Source organism: Athene noctua, chromosome 1, assembly GCF_965140245.1.
Source record: "Athene noctua chromosome 1, bAthNoc1.hap1.1, whole genome shotgun sequence".
In the NCBI taxonomy this organism is placed as follows: Eukaryota; Metazoa; Chordata; class Aves; order Strigiformes; family Strigidae; genus Athene; species Athene noctua.
Genome location: NC_134037.1, coordinates 260,106,171 through 260,125,004, shown reverse-complemented (window position 1 = coordinate 260,125,004; position 18,834 = coordinate 260,106,171). Strand labels below are relative to the sequence as shown.

General features: G+C 39.2%; 1 protein-coding gene across 4 annotated transcripts in view; it reads right to left on the bottom strand.

Moving 5' to 3' along the window:
- TENM4 (teneurin transmembrane protein 4) overlaps positions 1-18,834 on the bottom strand; it is a 601,586-nt gene that overhangs the window by 493,833 nt on the left and 88,919 nt on the right. The window lies entirely within an intron of this gene.

Here is an 18,834-nt window from a genome sequence, read left to right as displayed (position 1 = left end):
CTTTCCTCATGGCAAGAAAGCATAGAGCCACACAAGACCAACAATAGATACCAGTGGAGCTAGCCCTAAATAATCGATCCTGGGCTTCAAACAACATCCAGTGGCAAATTATCAACATAACAAAAGAGACTCATTTTCAGGCCATTAGCTGCTTGCAGTACAAGGAACTTTTCTGGCTTTCTCAGAAATTTGATCCCCTAATGACTGCAGAAAGGGCATCAGGACAGAAAATAATTACAGTCTGTCAGACAGTCTGGCATTCAACCTTCCACATGGTCCAGCAGACGGTGTCAAAGATTTGACCTCAAGGGGGTTTAAAGCACATTGCCAGAAAACACTCATCTAAATGGTCTACAGAGCATCCTACAGCTGATCAATGTCTTAAGTGAGCAATACTTAGCAGCTGGAATGTGTTTGATTAGTACATCTAACCCCTGATTGATTGGTATTCTAAATAATTAATTGCCTTGTTCGTGGGGGAACAAAATAAAACTTTAATAAGTGACAAGGATCTCAGTGTCTCTGTACCAGGCTACAAGGATGTTAGCTCTGCTTTTCACTGGTTGGTTTAAAATTCATATATGAAACCACCTGTATTTCCACTCAAAGTTGCAGAATTTCACCGCTTTTCTAATACCCAAGAATTCATCTCAGTGGCCACTCCCCTTAAATTTGCTTCACTTCCAGGAATTTTACATATTATTTTAATTTATCTTCTAATCCAGCTGATCTTTTTAGAAAGGTGCAATGGTTTCAGGCATTAAACCCTGAACCCATGCCTTTAAAAAAAAACCTGAATACAACCTATATTCATGTTCGGTTTTTGAACAGGCTGCTGATCATTCCACATTAGACATCTGAGTATAAACTGGTTTCCCTTGGCTTTTCTTTGCAACCAGTGGAAATAGGCACCTCCAAAAGGCAACTGATCCGACCCGTTTTAAGGTGTATCTCTTTGAAGTGCCTGGGTTTGTTCAGTGACTCCTACCCAACCTGTTAGGTTCTGTGTGCCCAAACAAATCACAGGGTACCCTCCATCAAGAAACAGCAGATTCTGGCTCACAGGTAGAAAGGGACATGCAGTCTGTTAACCAGGTCCCGCAGGGAGCTGATAGACTGTCCTTCGTTAATAGAAACTGGAGGGACAGATTATTTCTGCAAGCACTGAAAGCCGGGCCTGAAATGCAAACAAGGTGGCCTGGAGCATTTTACACCCCTTCTACAGAGATACCAGGATGAAGGGCAAGAGACAATCAGGCTGTGGTCTAGTCCTCACCCATCCTGTAATTCCCTTCTGGCCCTGTCCAATAAAAGCAAGTGCCACCTGTTTATGGAAGGAAAAGGGAACTGAACTCACTTGAAAAAGTCATGATGGTATGCTCCTTTCTCTCCCCATTCCTGAGAGAGCTGCTGGTGATCATTTGCAATCCCCTACCATTTTTTTTCCAGCCTTGGAAAACAGCAACTTCTATTCTTAGGGATGATTAGAAATATCAGACTCTTTTCCTTCTATGCTCTTCAGAGAAAAGAATTGTCTTTCACAAGGCTCACACAGATGGATTTTTTTTTTTTAAACTGAAGAGGAACGGGCCTCTCAAAATTCCACAAACATCCTTTTATCTTTGGCACACCAGTGAGGCTGCAGAAGACACAACACGGTCAAGCTAAGTTCCTCCATCCTGAGCCAGCCCCTTCCACTGCAGGTCCATTGCATGGAAGAAGTTAGTCTATACTGCAATCTCAACTTTAAAATCCCTTGGTGTGTAAGTGGTATTGTGTTAAAACTATCTTCGTGTTGTTTGAGCCTTTACTTTCTTGGTCATCATTACCACATTGCCGGGCAGGTCACAATGTTGTTGTTAGCGTCAGATTTATAAGGACCATCAGAGGGTGAACTGTCCTTGGAGAGGCTTTTTAAACAAAACTGATTTCAGCTTATGGAACCAGACCATCATTATGTCTCTCGCCAACCAAAGAATGTGTGTTTACACAAGACAAGGCCATGGGTCAGAGGCAGAGAGCAGAAGCACAGACAGTGCAAATCAATATTTTTAGATAGTTTACTGTTAAATAAACTGTAAGACCAGGTCCAGCTGGTTTGAATCAGCTTCACCACTCTCGGTATCAATGGTAGAAGGACCGTTTACTTGTATCCCAGTTACGAATCTCAGTGTAGTCATCTTGATAAACTTCTGGCTAGAAAACCTCACAGCTTCTTTAATTAGTTACTCATTGAGAATATGGAAGAGGAATTCAGCTTCTTGGCTTACAAATAAAGCAATTAAATAGTAATTTAGAAATCAGGGTAAGATTAAATATTTAAGTTCTCAGAGCTTTTGAGTAATCAGGGACTGCTGGGTGTCAAACAGGCCACAGGATTGGAAAGACCTGTATTACGATCAAGAAAAGCAGTTCCTCCATCTCCTAACGCTCAGCCCAGGCTCCTACCCACGGGATGCAGAGTCCCACCCATTGTATGTACAGAAAGGGCCAAAAGGCAAAACGCTTGAGATGGCAGAGAAACAGAAAGAGACGCTATCCCATGAGCTGACAAACGTAGGCAACCTTTTCCTCCACTGGTGCAAGGTTGGCTGTAATGGTGTGGTAGGGTGGAAGAGTTGCCTTTGCTCTGCTGCAGAGGGCAAAAGGAGTTTGAGTCCAGCCACAAGAAATGTCATACAGAGTAAAGTTCCTGCCAGGCTTGGCAGTGAGAGGATCAGGGTTGTTCACCTGTTTCCTTGAGAGTTGTGTCCAACTTTTGGACATGGATTTCCATTCATATCCAACACAGCCTGAGGTGGGAACTAATGAGAGGCCTGTTTCTGACATGTGTTGATACACACAGCGCAGTTGCCTAGCACAGATGCTGCTTGGAACACGTTTCTGCACACTGGATTTGTAAGTCAACAGGCGCTCTGTCTCAACCATGCTCTCTTGGGAACTCCCCACTCCAGGCTCTGAATTCTGCCAATACCCTGCACAACTTCCATGAATACATTAAATACCTATAGATCATCTACCTTCTGGGAGGATTACTATAATCCTTGTCTGATAACATAGCCGAAGAATTACAAAAATTCAATTTTTTTAACCACTGAAGCTTACAATGAGGCTTTTTTTAACCTCCAGGCTATCATACCTTCTTCCTCCCTTCTTAGCTTTCACACATCTGTTTGTAAGGTTTAACCTTTCATTTACCTTTTTCCTCACTGAAATGGTCAAAATTGATTTTTTTTCTTTTTACTAATTAAGATAGAGAAACTCAGAGAAACAATCAAGTTACCTGAAGGCTAAATATTATAAATAGTTCTACTTTCCTTTCCCTGGAAAGCCAAAACATTTTTAAAATTGTCTTTTAAATCATAATTGTAAAAGTTGATTCAAAAGCTCAATTACACAATGCTTCAATGGGAATTTGATTAAATCACCTCATTTCACAAAAATCTAGCCAGGATATGTGTCTGATGGCTGCATTTTAAATTATTATTATTATTATTATTAGGAGGAAATACTTATGCCATACAAGAATACAAAATTCCTGATGGGAATTATTATTATTACTACAGCTCTCCTGCAGCAAGCATTCTCCATATCCATGTGCAATAAGATATAGTCTTACACCATTTAGTTGAATTTAATAATCAAACTTTATTCCACAGTGGACACCTTATTCACTTCTGTTCTGCTGGCTTTTTGTCATTGCATTCTTCACTGTCTTTTGATTTCCCAGTTTTCCCTAAATATTTTCAGGGCAGCATTCCCATACAGAGAACCTCACTTATGCAGTCACTTCAACCAGCGTAAGTTTGTCCACGAGGATGCACTTTGGCTCAAGTTTAAAATAAAGAAGTAACGTATGTGACTGCAAAATTGAAACAAATACCAAACACTATCAGTAGTACTTGATCTTACTTCAGTAACGCATGTTATAGACCTTGGTTTATGCTACTAAAGGCGTTTTGCAAGACTCTGGCTTTGTTTCCCCTTTTGATTCAAAAGCTGAATCCCAAAAAATCAAAAAGGAGCAACTATATCTTGGGCTGACTTGAATGAGCTTTCTTACTGCTTTTCTTTCCACTAACAAAGCAGCCTCAAAATGGAACAGGGGGAAAAAAAAAAAAAAAAAAAAAAAAAAAAGGGAGGTGGAATCAACTGAAACATTTTACTTGGACCGAAATATCATGTTTTCCTTTGTGGAGGTTGGAGTTTTCCTTCTTTCTTTTACATTTTTATTTCCTTAGGCCAACAGGCTTAAACCAACAGTTTCTACCAAGCCACTGAGATCTTTCATGTCAATGTTTTTCCTGTTTTCATTTTTTTCCTCTCTGGGGGAGAGAGCTGCTAAAATATGTGGATGTCACACCACACTATACAGCAAACAAACTACTCAGTTATACTCAATTCTATTTATATGGCCATTTAACCATAAGATCAGGACATACCATCAGCAGCAACAAGAAATTAAGACTCACACAGCCTCAGTACAAATTCATCCTATCTTTTGGCAGAGAAAGGATGAATTTACAGTAAAACGGTCATCTTACACTTCCTCTGCAACAGCCGTTTTCAACCTTTGCTCTTCCAACCTCCTATGGATTTTCCACTGCAGCAAGGACCTCTGTGTCATGTCTAAAAGTCCACTAGAAATATATTTATATTTCTTCTTTGTTACCTCGAGTTCACGCACAGAATTTACAGTCACAGTTGTCTCCAGAAAGAGAGTGGAGGATGTCACTAGAGTATGTCACTTAGGCTCTGCCCACATTCCTGGCTTAAGAACTGAAATTATTTGGTTCATCTCAACTTGAGGTTCACAGGTTGGCCAGCCCTCCTCATCCTGAGTATCTATAACCTTTCAGTAACCCTCTCTCTCTTCTCCCAAGACATGGACAATGGTGCATCACCCTGTTCCCTACTCTTTTATGCAGTAACAAATTGACTTGAATTTTCACAAAAGAAATAGAAGACCTAGGTTCAAAACTTGCTTCTGCAAGCAGAGGCAAGAAAGGGTTTCTGTTAACACAAGACCTAACCTCTTCCCTACTGAGTGATCTCAGAACCAGTTTACAGGCTGTGTAGAAGTCTTTTTCCTCCTTGCTGAAGTTTTTTACCTTTGCAGGCAGTCAGCCAAGATACCTACATGAATGGGATCATCACTTTGTGTCGTAGCCTAGTAGCTAGAAGACTCATCTGCAGCCCTAATTTCTCCCTCCAGGAATGGTGTCTTTTGTGCACAGTGGAACAATCCCAGCATGAGTGATCGAGAGATATCCCATGCAGATAGGAAGGAAACTCATGTAACTTTAGTCATCCCCAGTGTCCATCCAAACTTGTCACCCCGAGCTCCTTTTTTTAACCCCAGAGTAAAGCGGACATTTTTAGGACATATATTATGTGTTTTTATTTTAGGTGTGTCTTTTAAAATTAAAAGATTGCACCCTGGATGTGCTTGTTTCTCTTCACTGACTAAAAAGAACAGTCTGTGGTGGTTGTCTCAGCTGTGAATATTTACATTTGATAAGATGCACCTAATCCAGGCTGGTTTTCTGTGTTCTTTACCATCTTCTTTTCCAAACAAAACTTGCATCTCATTAAGAAACCCCCTTCATACCGTCTCAGAAAAAAAACCTTCTATAAAATCCAGGATGAAAAAAAAAAATATCAAATGAAAACCTCCTGGTTTTAGACATTCATGTCCCAGAATAGACCCTGAAATCTAACCACTGCTATTTGGGCAGCCAGAGGGAGAAACAGACTATAAACAAAACTGAAACAGACTGTATTGATCTTTCCCCATGCAGGCTAAGCCACATGCAAAATCAAAATCAAACACAGAATATCAATAACTAACAACAAGTCAAGTGCATTTTCAAATGAATTCCCTCTCCATGGTCTAAGGCATTCCTGCAGTGTCAGATTAAGAAAGATACTTGCAAGTTATGATTTGAAGTTGATTATGTCCATTTAAGGATTCATTTCAATACGTTTTCATGCTGATGACCTCGACAGAAAAAAAAAGAAGTTATATTACTCAAAAGCTGTTAACCAGGTACAGTTCTCTACTGCCTGTGCATCATAATGGTAAAATGTTTTCTCTCACACAAAAAGAGCTACGTCATTCTTACTCTGACACTTAACCTCTTTTTCCTGAGCTTCTTATAGACATTTCCAGTTTACTGAGCTGTGGTGCCCATCACATCAGGGCTCTGACTCAAAGAGTTAACTCACAATTAGGGTTTAACCCAGCAAGATTTGACAGAAACTGAGGGCAGGCCAGGGATATAAAAGGAGACACTATGAACTACCCAACCCGTGGGGTAGGATTCATAGCTCATTAAACTTTGAATGCTGAGGACATCTTCACATGAGCCAGCTACCCTCACCTTCTTTTATTGTTGATTGAAAGAAACTACTACTACTAGATCACTCCAACTGGGATGAACCCAGCCTAGGAGTGCATCTTAGGAGAGACAAGCTATTACGGCTTGAGTTGCTGCAACAGGAGTGTCTTGTGCTCCTAATATATCCTCTCTGAGCAAGAAGATGGGGTGACAGCTTTCTCATGCGTTGGCTTGCTGAAGAACAGCTAACACTGAATAACTCAAGTTGCCATAAAGACAGAGCCTATATCTGTGAATCACAGATTCCTCCAAAACTGCCTGGATGGAAAACTTCTGAAGTATTTCTTTACAGTCCCAAACTCTATATCCAGTTTGGACTGCTTATGTATCTTGCATTTTAAATTCCCTGGAATTTTTCATATAAATAAAAATCATAAAGAAAGGACAATTCAATTTACATTTGGCGGGGCTCAAAAGTCACCGTAAATGAATGGTAATTTGCCATGACGCATGGATGTGAGTCCTCATGTTTGCCTCTTGACCTGAAAGGATATGGCTAGTGAAAACGTCTAGCAGCTAATTACTGCTAGGCTAACCCTGAGGCTTGGCTATTATTCACAGGTCAATCTCTCTAAGATAATTCCCAGGATAATATTACTGAGGAACACACTGTGCCTGCATAATGCAACACCTGCCTCTGTTGTGAGAGCCCAGGGATGGGGAGTTGAACTTTACCTCTTTAGGCAGAGTCTCTTCATTAAGCTTTCTTGTAGGGCAGAGAATGGAAGCAGCAAAAGGGGAGAATAAGGGAAAAGTCACCTTGCAATAGAGAATAGTGATTTTCATTAGTTATTAGGGCTATGACTTCTCACAGAATGTGTAAAGATGGGGAAGACACAAATACTCGTGTCATGCAACAGGATCAGGTGTTGCTTTTGGAGAAAAGAAGGGGAATGGTTTCAATACACAAAATATTTGCTAGCCCAAAGGCACTAACAAATGGGCCTCATTATAGCACCCTTCTCTGTGCATAGGATTGTGAACACCTTTCACCATGACAAGGAATGCATCTTTTAGAGTATTTACAACACTGGGAGGAGATTGGTGTGTTTCTATTTGCGGGCCACCAGTTTGAATGCCAGCAAAACATTTCTCTTTATAAATTCAACCGATGATGACCAAGAGGAAAAATAAACCTGTCAAAACGTCTCAGAAGATCACTTAAAATCATTGTTTGGTCCTCTTTTTGTCAAGACAAATATACTTCCATGACCCAGTCAGATATATGTTGTATTTTAGGCAGGATCAGGATGCTCCCTGGACTTCCACAGCAGTCCAAGGCACATGAGCATGTGGACAGGACAGACCGGGTCATAACCATGCATGGGGGTGCACCCAGCCCACTTTACTTCCCTCATAGAACCTTAGGGCCATAAAACTCAGAGGTCATCTAGTCCATCCCCTTGCCCCGAGACAGGCTTAACTACAGGGAGGTCATGCCTGACAGATGTTTGTTTAACTTGCTCTCACAATGATGGAAACTCCACAACCATCGCAGATAATCTGTGCCTGGTCTTTAGTGTCCTCGTCACTAGAAACCTTTCCTTCCCAGGGTTATAAATCCACCCTTGCTGTTGTAAGACAAGAATCAGGAAAGATCAACATCAGGAAAATGTACGAGGGGGGGGGGGGAAATTTAATATTCAAGGGAGAAAGAGGGGAATAAAAGAAAAAAACTTACAATGGTCCGTAGGTTGATCTGCAATATTTCAAAATCTTTGCAACTCTGAAAGCAGCACCGAAAGGGAAAGTTTAATGCTCCCAGTGTCAGCAGTAAGAATAATAATTAATAATAATTACGCATCTGGTCAAAGGTGAATGGTATAGTAAGGTTACATGATTAGTCTGGACAGCAACACAGAGAGAGGATGGGAAAAGGTATGTAAGGGTCTTAATTAATGCCACTTATAATGCTATTAATAATGTATTATTATCTATTTAAATATTAATACCTTTTATTACTTTCTCTTATTTTGCCATATTGCATAGAAGGAAAAAGGATCATCTCTGCCTAGAATAGCTTATATATAAATGTTACTGCTGGATTTTCAACTCTGTTTTGGAAGACACATAGGTCTTGATGTTCCAATTCAAATTTTTATAAATCTGTTTAATTCCACTTGTGTTAATTATATCTTTCAGCTCTTTAGCTAAAAGAGCTGGAAGAATCATACCTACTTACTACAGTAATAAATGGGGTTTGTGTATCGTTTCTTGTTTTTCTTCCAATTTTTTTTAGAAAATACAGTTGAATTAACTGGTTTGCTCTAGAGTAACAACACAGTGTGGAACAACTCCAAAAGATACCTGCTTAAATTAGAAACAGTTGGGAAAGGGGAAATCAGCTAATAGTCTCGAGTTACTACTACTGTAACTGGAAACAACTTTACAAGTACGTTTGGATAATTCATATTATTTTGCCAACACTCTGAAGTTACACTTTCCTCCCTTATTTCTTAAGTCAGCAAGAAATAGTTATTAAAGGCATCTTTTTAAAAAAATGAAACTGTCAAGATGTGGCTTTGAAATCTTTGAGAAGATGCCCGTAACCTATAATGTGCTATAAGCATGTCTATTAAATCATGGGTTTCGTGGTTCTAACACAGAAATACCAGAAAAGAATTCTTTTCACATAGGATCAGTAGCTAGACAATAATGAAAAACACTTGGGCTGAAGGTAAAAGTTGGCCAAAGTAAGCTCCTTCCCATCTGCTTGTTATCAGCAGTTGTAGGAGCAAAGCAGGTGACCCGCAGATATAATTTTTTTTTTTTTTTTAAATGACAGGCTTTTGTTTGTGACTGTGTCACGATGATGGGTCTCATTGTAACTTTATAGAAATATTGTCCAGGAGTTCCAAATTAAATAGCAGCTGTTAGTAAAGAAGAAAGTGATGCTGGGAGAAAGGGAAAAGTTTTTCCCATGTTAGAAAAAAGAAAAATGCTAAAAAAAATGAAGTCCTCAGAATTTGTGCTAGAAAATAAGAAGCAGACTGAAACCAATAGAGGAACTGTTCAATTAACTTCCCCTGTCCCAGGTAAATGAAAAGTAAAGAGCTGTGAAAGACAAGACAACAATTTATTTGGGTGCACAAATGAATCCAAGAGGAGGAGACAGACAGCAGATCACGCTCTATTCCGTATTGAAAGGCACAAACCAAGGATCGAAAGGTAAAGCTAAACAAAGTCACAAAAGGTAGAGATGCTTAACAGTGAAGGCACTTAACCACTTAAGCCCAGTTGCAATAGGCATGGTGGGATCTCTATCTCTGAATGTGCTCAGGGCGTCTCTGGAAGATAAGAGTTGTCCGTGCAGAAGTTGCTAGGCTCCAACCGGGAATGAATGAAATTCCATCACCCCCATTAAATGGGAGGTCAAGGTGGAAGAGCTAATGGTTTCTCTGACCTCAAAAATCTTTGAAATTATGAAACCATTAGATTAGGTTGCTGATCTAATTGTCTGGGTCATTTGGAGTTGTGGGGTTTTTTTATAGAAGCTTTTTAATTTAATATATTGCTTATGACTTACTATAGTTGGGATAGACACAATAATTAACCTTTAGTTATTTTTCAAGGCGTAACTTCTCTAAAAACAAGGGGGGTTTGTAGATGGTAAGTTCTGGTTGGCATTCAGCAACTACAATGTAAAAAAAAAACCCTCTTCAAAATCCCTTAAAGCCCTTCTCTACACTGCATCTTCTTTTAAATGTTTTGTCATCAAGAATATTAATGAATTGCTAAATCAATTAAATACTTGTTCATTATCAGCAATAAAGAAAAATCAACTTATGCAATTATAAGTGAATTAAAAACAATGGAATTATTATTAATACTAAAGATTGGCATTCTTCCCAGAGTTGTAAGTTTAATTTTACTTGCTCTTTTTTAAAGCTAAATTCCTTCTCTGCAATCCACCCAGCACAATTCTTGATGATTGTTTACCCACCAAGGGTTTTGCAGATGCAGGAAAAGTGGAGCACTCTTGCAGAGATATGCCTTGTAGCCTCTTCAAGTGAATGCAATAATTCAAAATTCTTTAACATTTCAGGTTCTAGGACAGATGCTTCATAACAACAAAGGAAAAACTTAACTAAAGCAACTTTTTTAAGGAATCTTGGTCAGACTCCACATGAGATTATATTCATCGATGATCTACTGAACCTTTAGGGCAAATCTGGTTGTACATAAGCTTTTCTACAGAAATAAAATAAGACCAATCTATGAAATGAAGATTTAGATCTTGAGTTCAAGGTGGCTCAGTTACAGGGTTTTAGTCTGTCCCATCAAACAACCCTTTAAGTCAACCAAATCACCCTAATTTTCATGATTGGCCAGGCCAGTTCACCTCTGAGAATTGATTTGTCAGTGCGAAAGGAAGGTGTGATTGGAATAATGAGATCCAAAATAGTCCACTTGCTTCTGGTCTGTGACGGAGCAGTATCTGATTTGTCAATATTCTCTTCTTTTACTGGCCTTTTCTTCATTTTAGTACACATGTAAAACAGGAAGTTAGACCAACAAAATTGCTCTTACTTGAGAATGAAGAGGCAGTAATATAAACTAAGAGCACCCAGGTTGCACTCACATGCCTCTGCCTGAACATCCCTCCCACAGCATTAATAACACTTCCTCAGGGATCAATCACGGGTGCTTCTAAAGGACGGTTGTGGGCAACCGAAGGAGCAAGATGCTGGCTCCAAAGAGCAGTGATTAGACAGTGGCTAGGAGAAAAGTTCAAGAATGTGAACTGCCAGGCTTAACACAGGTTTAACCAACGAGATCCTGTTACACAGACGGTGAAAGTAGGTGTTCCATTGCTTTATTTTGGCATCATCTGTGTATTTATTAATCAAAAAGCAGCTGCAGAATGTGGGAAGAAATTCAGCTGCTGTTTTCCTTTGGCCCCCACAACCAGGCTCTCACAGTACTACCATCTCCTTACAACCTCTCTCACTTCAGCAGTGGTCTTGCTCTCCTTGTTGTTTCCTTCTCTTTTTTTTTTTTTTTTCCCCCTTTTTTCTATTTTTTTCTTCTTTTTTATGCTGCTCCTGGTGATCAAATGCATTTTTTTAATCTTTTATTCTAAAAATTCAACTGTCTCAGGTTTGTCTTCTTCATTTTCTGGTGGCCAGCAGTGCTGGGGATCTGGTGCCTTTCACTTTGTTCCCTGCCTGCCAGCAGTACTAATGTCTGAAGCTTGATGAAATAAAACCAAACCTGCTGATAGACCTGACCAGCCAGTGGTTTGATGCAATTAAATGTTAATTCAGATTCAGATTTGTGATGGTTTGCAACCAATCAAATCCCAAGGTCATTTTGTCCTTTAGACATAGCTGTGTAGTACTCTGCTTAACAACAGCAGAAAAGGCACGTAGCTGTATTTATTTCCATGATGAAAGATATGTTGTCTTGCTAAAAGCATCTTAGTCTCTCAAGGGGTCTGCTAGGAGACCTCCAGAGACAGTGGTGTTCCACTGCAGCCCAAATATTCATCCTGCCTCCTGAAAGACTTAGCACTTTTTTTAAATTATTTTTTTATTTTTCCTAAAACAATTAAACAGCTGTGGTTTTAAATTATTATAAAATGGATGTGGAGCTGAAGCTCCCTGGTGAGATGACAGGGCTGTGTATTCCATCATTGCTTTCCTGCATCGTGCAGAACCATTGTTTCAGGCTTTTTACAATCCAAGACCTCACTTCTTTACCTACATACTTTGGTCAATTTTGAGAGCAGATAGTTTACCTGTATGGCTATACTGACACAGAACCCAGGTTTCAATTAAACCCATTTAAAAGTGTTACAACTCTCTGCACCTTATTCCCTTTACAACAGGGGAATAACAGCAGCAGCATAAGCCATATTTATTCTGGTAGCCAATTATTTCCCCTAGGAAGAGATACGTGTCTTCACCTACACTGGTACAATGGAAGCACCACACCTTTGAAATGCAGAGAAACCCTCAGTCAAGATGCACTAACCTTGGTCTCACCTAGATGTTTTCCTGCTCAAACCACAAAGGAATAGTCCATTTATTTTATAAAAAAAGCTAAAAATCAGCAGAAATTTGTTAGGGCCACTGTGAACACGCTAGTCTCAATTCCAGCTTGGTATCGAATAGTTGAACATGTGAGCAACTGCTAGAAAAAAAGGTGTTCTAGTTTTCACTCTGACGCCAAAAATTTTATTTATTTTTTTTTAATATTTTGACATAAACTTTGGCTCAAGCCAGATTTTTTTCCCACAGAATTTTCTACATTCTTCATCCTCTTAAGCAAAACAGAGACTGATGATGCCTAGTTAACCATCCCTGCTCATGCTTAAACCTGGTGAAATTTTAAGCTTTTCTGTGTTCCTGATTTCTGTGCCTTTGCGTGCATTTGTGTGTGTTTTTTAAAGACCTTCTGAAGACTTCACATTCATTCACATCTCCACGCACGAAAAAGGAGATGAGAAAACGTGGAGCTCAGAACTTAAGAATCTACCAGGAAAATAGAGAAAACGTGGAGCTCAGAACTTAAGATTCTACCAGCAAAATATCTCTCTGTGCTCTGACAGGCAACTTAACATTGTAGGAGAAACACGGAGGCTTTCTGTGCGTCGACCCCATCCTTCAGTATGTCTCCTTGTACATCAATAGCACAGCAAGCAGCGTGCCATATATCACTACTCGGGTCCTGAAGAAAGACACCTGTTCAATATCTGTGTTCAATCCCCTGAGTTAAAAACCACATTCAGGGCGTTATTATTATTTCATAAATATGGTTTATTAATCTAGCAGGCTGTAATGCTTGAATTTAAAATTAATCCTTCTATCTCACATGACTATTGATAGAAAAAGCCATCATAAAAGACAGTGTTGCACAGGATGGTAAGAAAATTGTTTTCTTGTGCATAATAATTACGCTGCTAGAGAAGATGCTCAGCAATCCTTTGGACGTACACATATTTTCACCTATTGTTACAACAGCCTGCTTGATGTTCTTAAGCTGAATCTTTATGAAGTCCTGTTTAAGTTGTGTACTGATTGTTTTAAACAACAGCTAAAGCCAGGTATGTAGTGGCAGGAGGTTAACTGAGTATGATGAAGTATAAGAAGTCCCAGATAATTAAACCATAAATGCAGTATACTGATTTAGAAGAACACCAGCAAATGTAAAATAGCATAGTATTTCACAGTACAGTGAAATGGAAATGAATGGCAAAGTCGGTAGGAAATACTGCTACAGACATTTATACCTATTCTAAGTCCGATTTCTGAAAAGTAATAAGCATATAACTAGAACATTTCTACTAAATCTTTGGAAACTACTAGTAATACCATAACAATTTAACAGAAAGGGAACATCAAATGTCCAAAGGTTAAATATCTGCTTATTTGGAGTTTGATTCATTCTAGAGAAAACAAATTGTCTGATGATTTTAGAGTTTACAGAATCTTGCATGCATTTTGACAACTTATTAGTGATAGGGTAAATATGATTTCAAAAAGCATCCTCTCAATATACTCAAGGATTTTTTGTTTGCGTATGCTTTTTGAAGCTTTTCTCATGCTTTTGCCCCTTGCACCAATTAATACAGACGTTGCAAATTATTTATCTTTATCAGCAGAGAAATTCAAGGATTGAAAGAGAACAGTTCCACAACATCCTAGTTAAAATACCAGCTTGGGATTTGTTTGTGTCCTTCCAGACAGACGCCAATTAAAAAACAGGGGGAAAAAAAGGGAAAAAAAAAGTAACAATAGCAAAGGATTGATTGACAAGTGCTATCGAACAAGACTTCCTTCAAATATTTTATGAAAAGGATGCTGGATTTCATTAAATTCTGTTTTCAAAAGCCATCTCTATTGAAAAGAATTCATTCAGAGGAATTAACTGTTTCTGTCCTGCAGATCACAAACCAAATTCAGAGTTCATCTTCTCATGGCAGCAGGCCTCTTTCCCTTTTGCCCTATCTGCAACAGGAAGATAAGAGGCAGGTGGAAAGGTCTTGCATCTTTATTATATGCAAAGGGTAAAGGTATTTGTACAAGGCTGGGTGCATTTTTGAGGACCAGCTTAAGATACATAATTGCTTTATCTGCTGATACACTGAGGATTGTGCTATCTAGGCCACACAGGTGGGGAAAAAGAGTGCTCAGAAAACCGCTTAAAAAAATATATTTTGCAAGCTCCACAGCGAGCCTTCTTACTGTAGAAACTTCCCTAACTATTTCTAATGGCATGGAACTTCAAACCACTCCTATCAGCCGAAGGCCACCAAAGTGCAATGGAAGTTGACACAGCGGAAGATTGTATCTCGGGCAGTCCTTTGACACAAACATCCTTCACCCCAGGTTTGCGAACATTTTACTAAAACAGGGTGCCCTGGGAGGCAGGCATGGATTTGAAGGGGCAGATGAACATTTTTCAAGGAGCATCTCACGCAGCCATAGTAGTTGAGGCCACCAAAAATGGCACAGATCTAGATACAGAGAGGACAACACAGTGTGAAGTTCTCTTCAGAGCAGTGGCCAAGAGAAGACCAGTCTGTCTACCTAGATCCAACTTCAGTAAAACCTGAGGAGAAAATACAACATAGGAAACATATTGTTGTGAGAGTTAAAGAGCCTGAAATTGCTATTTTGGCTCAGTGCAGAGTTACTTGTGAGAAGAGGGTAGATATAATGGATATTATGGACCCTTATTCTCAAACCTCAGCTGTGATACACACACTGTTGATTTCTTACTTAAAATCCTGCCTTCTTGTAGTACAGAAACAAGGAGAAAAGCAGAAAAATTCACTTTCCCCACTCGTGCCACAGGTAGGAAAATCAAGCAAGGATAAAGGAATGGGACAGTAGAAATGAGAAAGGTGGGAGCAGATGGCAGGAGAATCCCAATGAGTATGTCGGTGTTCTCCATATGGCCTCTGGCTTCGGGTTGAAGGAAATCACAGTGCACTTTGAGTAGGAAAATTCAAGAATGGGAGAAGCCACGTGGCCCATACCTTGACCTCTCAGGCAGTTTGGATTTGGCTATGGTGTCCATCACACTGCTGATAGGAGAAACCTGAGTCGGGGACCCAGAAGGATTAACCTTCTCCTTAGCAGGGATATTCTGAAGTGGCTGATAACAGTTCACTTCACTGCTCACGTACAGCGACGGCAACGGCATTACACGTGAAGGGAACTTACAAGGATAGAAAAGCCTCCAGCCAGGAACCTCATCCCACTTGTCTGCGTGAGAGTATCTAGTGCAGAATAGGGAGTGCTAAATCCCCACTGTAAAAGTGATGACGTGGAGAAAGGAAACTTCAGCTAACGTTTAGCTGAAGTTAATGTGGGTTTTAGCAAATTCAGGCGACCTCTCCTCACACTGTTTCCAAGAGCTGTCAGAGAAGGTGGACTTGTTCTTCCCTCTGAGATGTATATAAACAGAAAAACTCTGTGTCCCAATAAGACATCTGCAGCTATAGAGATGCCTTTGGATAACGACAAAGATGCTCTTTCCAGGTTTTTCTTTGAACTTTCTTCTTTGATGGTCTCCCTTCCTTGAACCACAAAGTAACAATAGGGATGAACCCTGACACAGAGAAACAAGTGGCTTTATTTTGTGCTGTGTTATTTTTGCAGTCTGCATACTTTGAAGCACTGCCCGCAGAAAATGTCCATTTTTTTTAGTAGGAACCAATAAAAAATGTGCTAATTAGTGCTCATTTGACCACTCCTTAACAAAAGGAACCACAACACTGCCCATGAACAGTGCTTGTACTGGCTCAGGGAAAATATTCCCACCTAGACGTATTGTCTCACTGAAATACAGCTATGTCAAGAGCTCAAAAAGCTTGAGAAGCACTGCTAATAAAAATGATCAATTACTGCTCCTGTTTCTTGTCTCCACCAACCCCCTACTCATACTAAGCAAAACAGATTTCACTTTCATAGAAGGTCTTTCAACCTTGGGGTCTTTGAGCATGTGGCACCAGGAAAACAATAGTCTTGATTCAGCAGATGCTTTACAGGTGTTTATTATGGAAGCTCAATGCACCCGGTGTGCAACCAAAGATTATTTTTCTTCCAAAGACCAGGCTTGCGTGGAATTCTGTTAATTAAATGCACTGTAGAAATGTCAGCCTTTACCCTCTACATATATAGCATCCTTTGTCCTTCACATAATGATTTTAAAGTGTTCTGCAGACATCATTTGATAGAATAATATTATATTATTATTGAATCTTTATGCCTCCTATTGTCCCAGGAGCACTGACCTTGCTTTCCCAATACAGAGTTCTGTCTACCAGGCTAAGCACACTGATATCTGAGCACCTCAGAGCAGATCCTTACGTGGCAATGTTTCTACAGGAACTCAAAACTGGCCAGACATACTGATAAGATCCATTTATTACTCTTCTGCATTTCTGCACGGTTATAAACCGATTCCTATTGCACATGTAAATCCCCATCCTGGTGACATGGGAGGACACTCATGGTTCAGATAACTCAAATTCCCCCCAGTTGTCCGGGTTGCCCACACAGCTAGCCGTGGATGCAATTTACGATCAGACAGTAACCAGGGGGAACCAAGATGAATGGATCCCCCATTCACTCTTTTCCAGCAGATATGTAGCACTGATTAATGTCTTTGAACTACTAAATCACGACAGGAATAACCCTTTATTTACATCCTTCACCTTCATCTGTTAGGACAATGTATTAATGCTGTGTGTTCTAGCCATGGACAACCAGATATTAGACACACCTTCTCATAATTATTTTTTTTTTTTCCTTGACTGGATATGTTTTATAGACATATCCATAAATATCCATGTACACAGTAGGGTATATGCAATACACCTGGCAGGGGTTACCCTCAGCACATCTATTTTTAATATAATTTTGGCTTGTTTCCATAACTATCAAAAAGTCTAGGTTAGGTTGACAGGTCTCTTAAAAAGTACAATTTGTGGCAATCGAGTTTTTATTCCTCTTTTTAAGAAAGTTCTGATACATATGCAGGCTTTTTCTTCCAGGAATGCGATATTTTAATGGAGCTTGGATGAATTATGATACAAAAGCTCCTATCTGGAGATATGCAGATATTTCATGGCATCATCAACATCCTTTGCATACCTGCATGTCTGAGAAAACATCCAACTCTTCCACTTTACCAAGCAGAGGCTTTTAATTTTTTTTTTTTTTTTTTTTTTTTTTCTGAAAAGAATTCTGAGTACTCTACTATTACCTCACCACACTTTTAATTTGACCTGAAAAACCTTGTTTTCTCCCTCTAACATAGTGGAGATGCCTAGGCTATAGTTTATTTTATTGAAATATCTCTAGGAATCCCCAAAAGAAAATTAAAAGAGGATTGATATAATTACAGTATTGCTACACCAATCTCTACCAAATCAGTCAACACAGTCAGAAAATTTAGGCTAGCCTCATCACAATATAAACACAACAATCTGAAATCCGTAATTATAACCTGGACCGAGGGAAGAATAGAAGCATATGCTTATTGTTTAAAACAAAATGAGAATTAGTACATCCTTGAAACATAAAACTATACTTTTGAGTGCTCTCTGAGTAAAGACATTCTCCTGTGCTGGATTTCAATACTAGAAATGTCATGGGACTCTTAGCCTTGTCGTTACAAGTCAGGCCATTACAGCTCTTGTTGATTGCTTCTGTACTTTGAAGTACAGAGCTCCTGACCTGAAGTTGTAGAAATAAAGTTAATTGTGTTTCTAAACCTTTATCTATGGCTAGTTAAAGCCTTGGTATATGTAACACTTTACAAACATTTCAAATTTCTATTGATTTTCTTTTGTTCTCTCTGAAATACTTTGGTATGTGCACTCGTTTGTAAAACTGAGGTACAGTATTCTGTGGCTGTCGAGTTCTATTTATTTTTTGTTAAGGACAAATAATGTTTTATGGGGGATAATACAGTTCAAAAAGGCATCTTATGCAGCATCATTAAATGAGTCAGAAGTAGTAGACCCACGTGATATTGTAAAATCAGTGGTGGTTACGCTCATTCATCAAAAGCGTTGGTGGAAGTCAAGATATAGTTGTCAATTTGGAAGTCAACATACAGTTTGTATTTGTTGGGGAAAAAAAGTGTTATCTTTGCTTGTACTGGGAGCATGGAAGAGTAAAATGGTGAGTGTTGGTAGGCATTTGGTGAGCTGGAAATGCTGGTGAAACACTGAGAATGGAGGCTCTGCAGTAAAGAATAAATTATGCTAAGTAGTATACGAGCTGCCATGAAATTATATTTAGGTTATTTCTTATACTTCAAATGAACTTCCAGAACAGCACATTAACATTGACAATGTCATTCATTCAAGCTTCAGGAGCATGGGATGATTTCTCCTCTTGATTCAATCACTTTGGTTAAATCTCTTGTTAACAGTAGAGAAAAAAATGGATTTTCCAAGTGATCACTATTT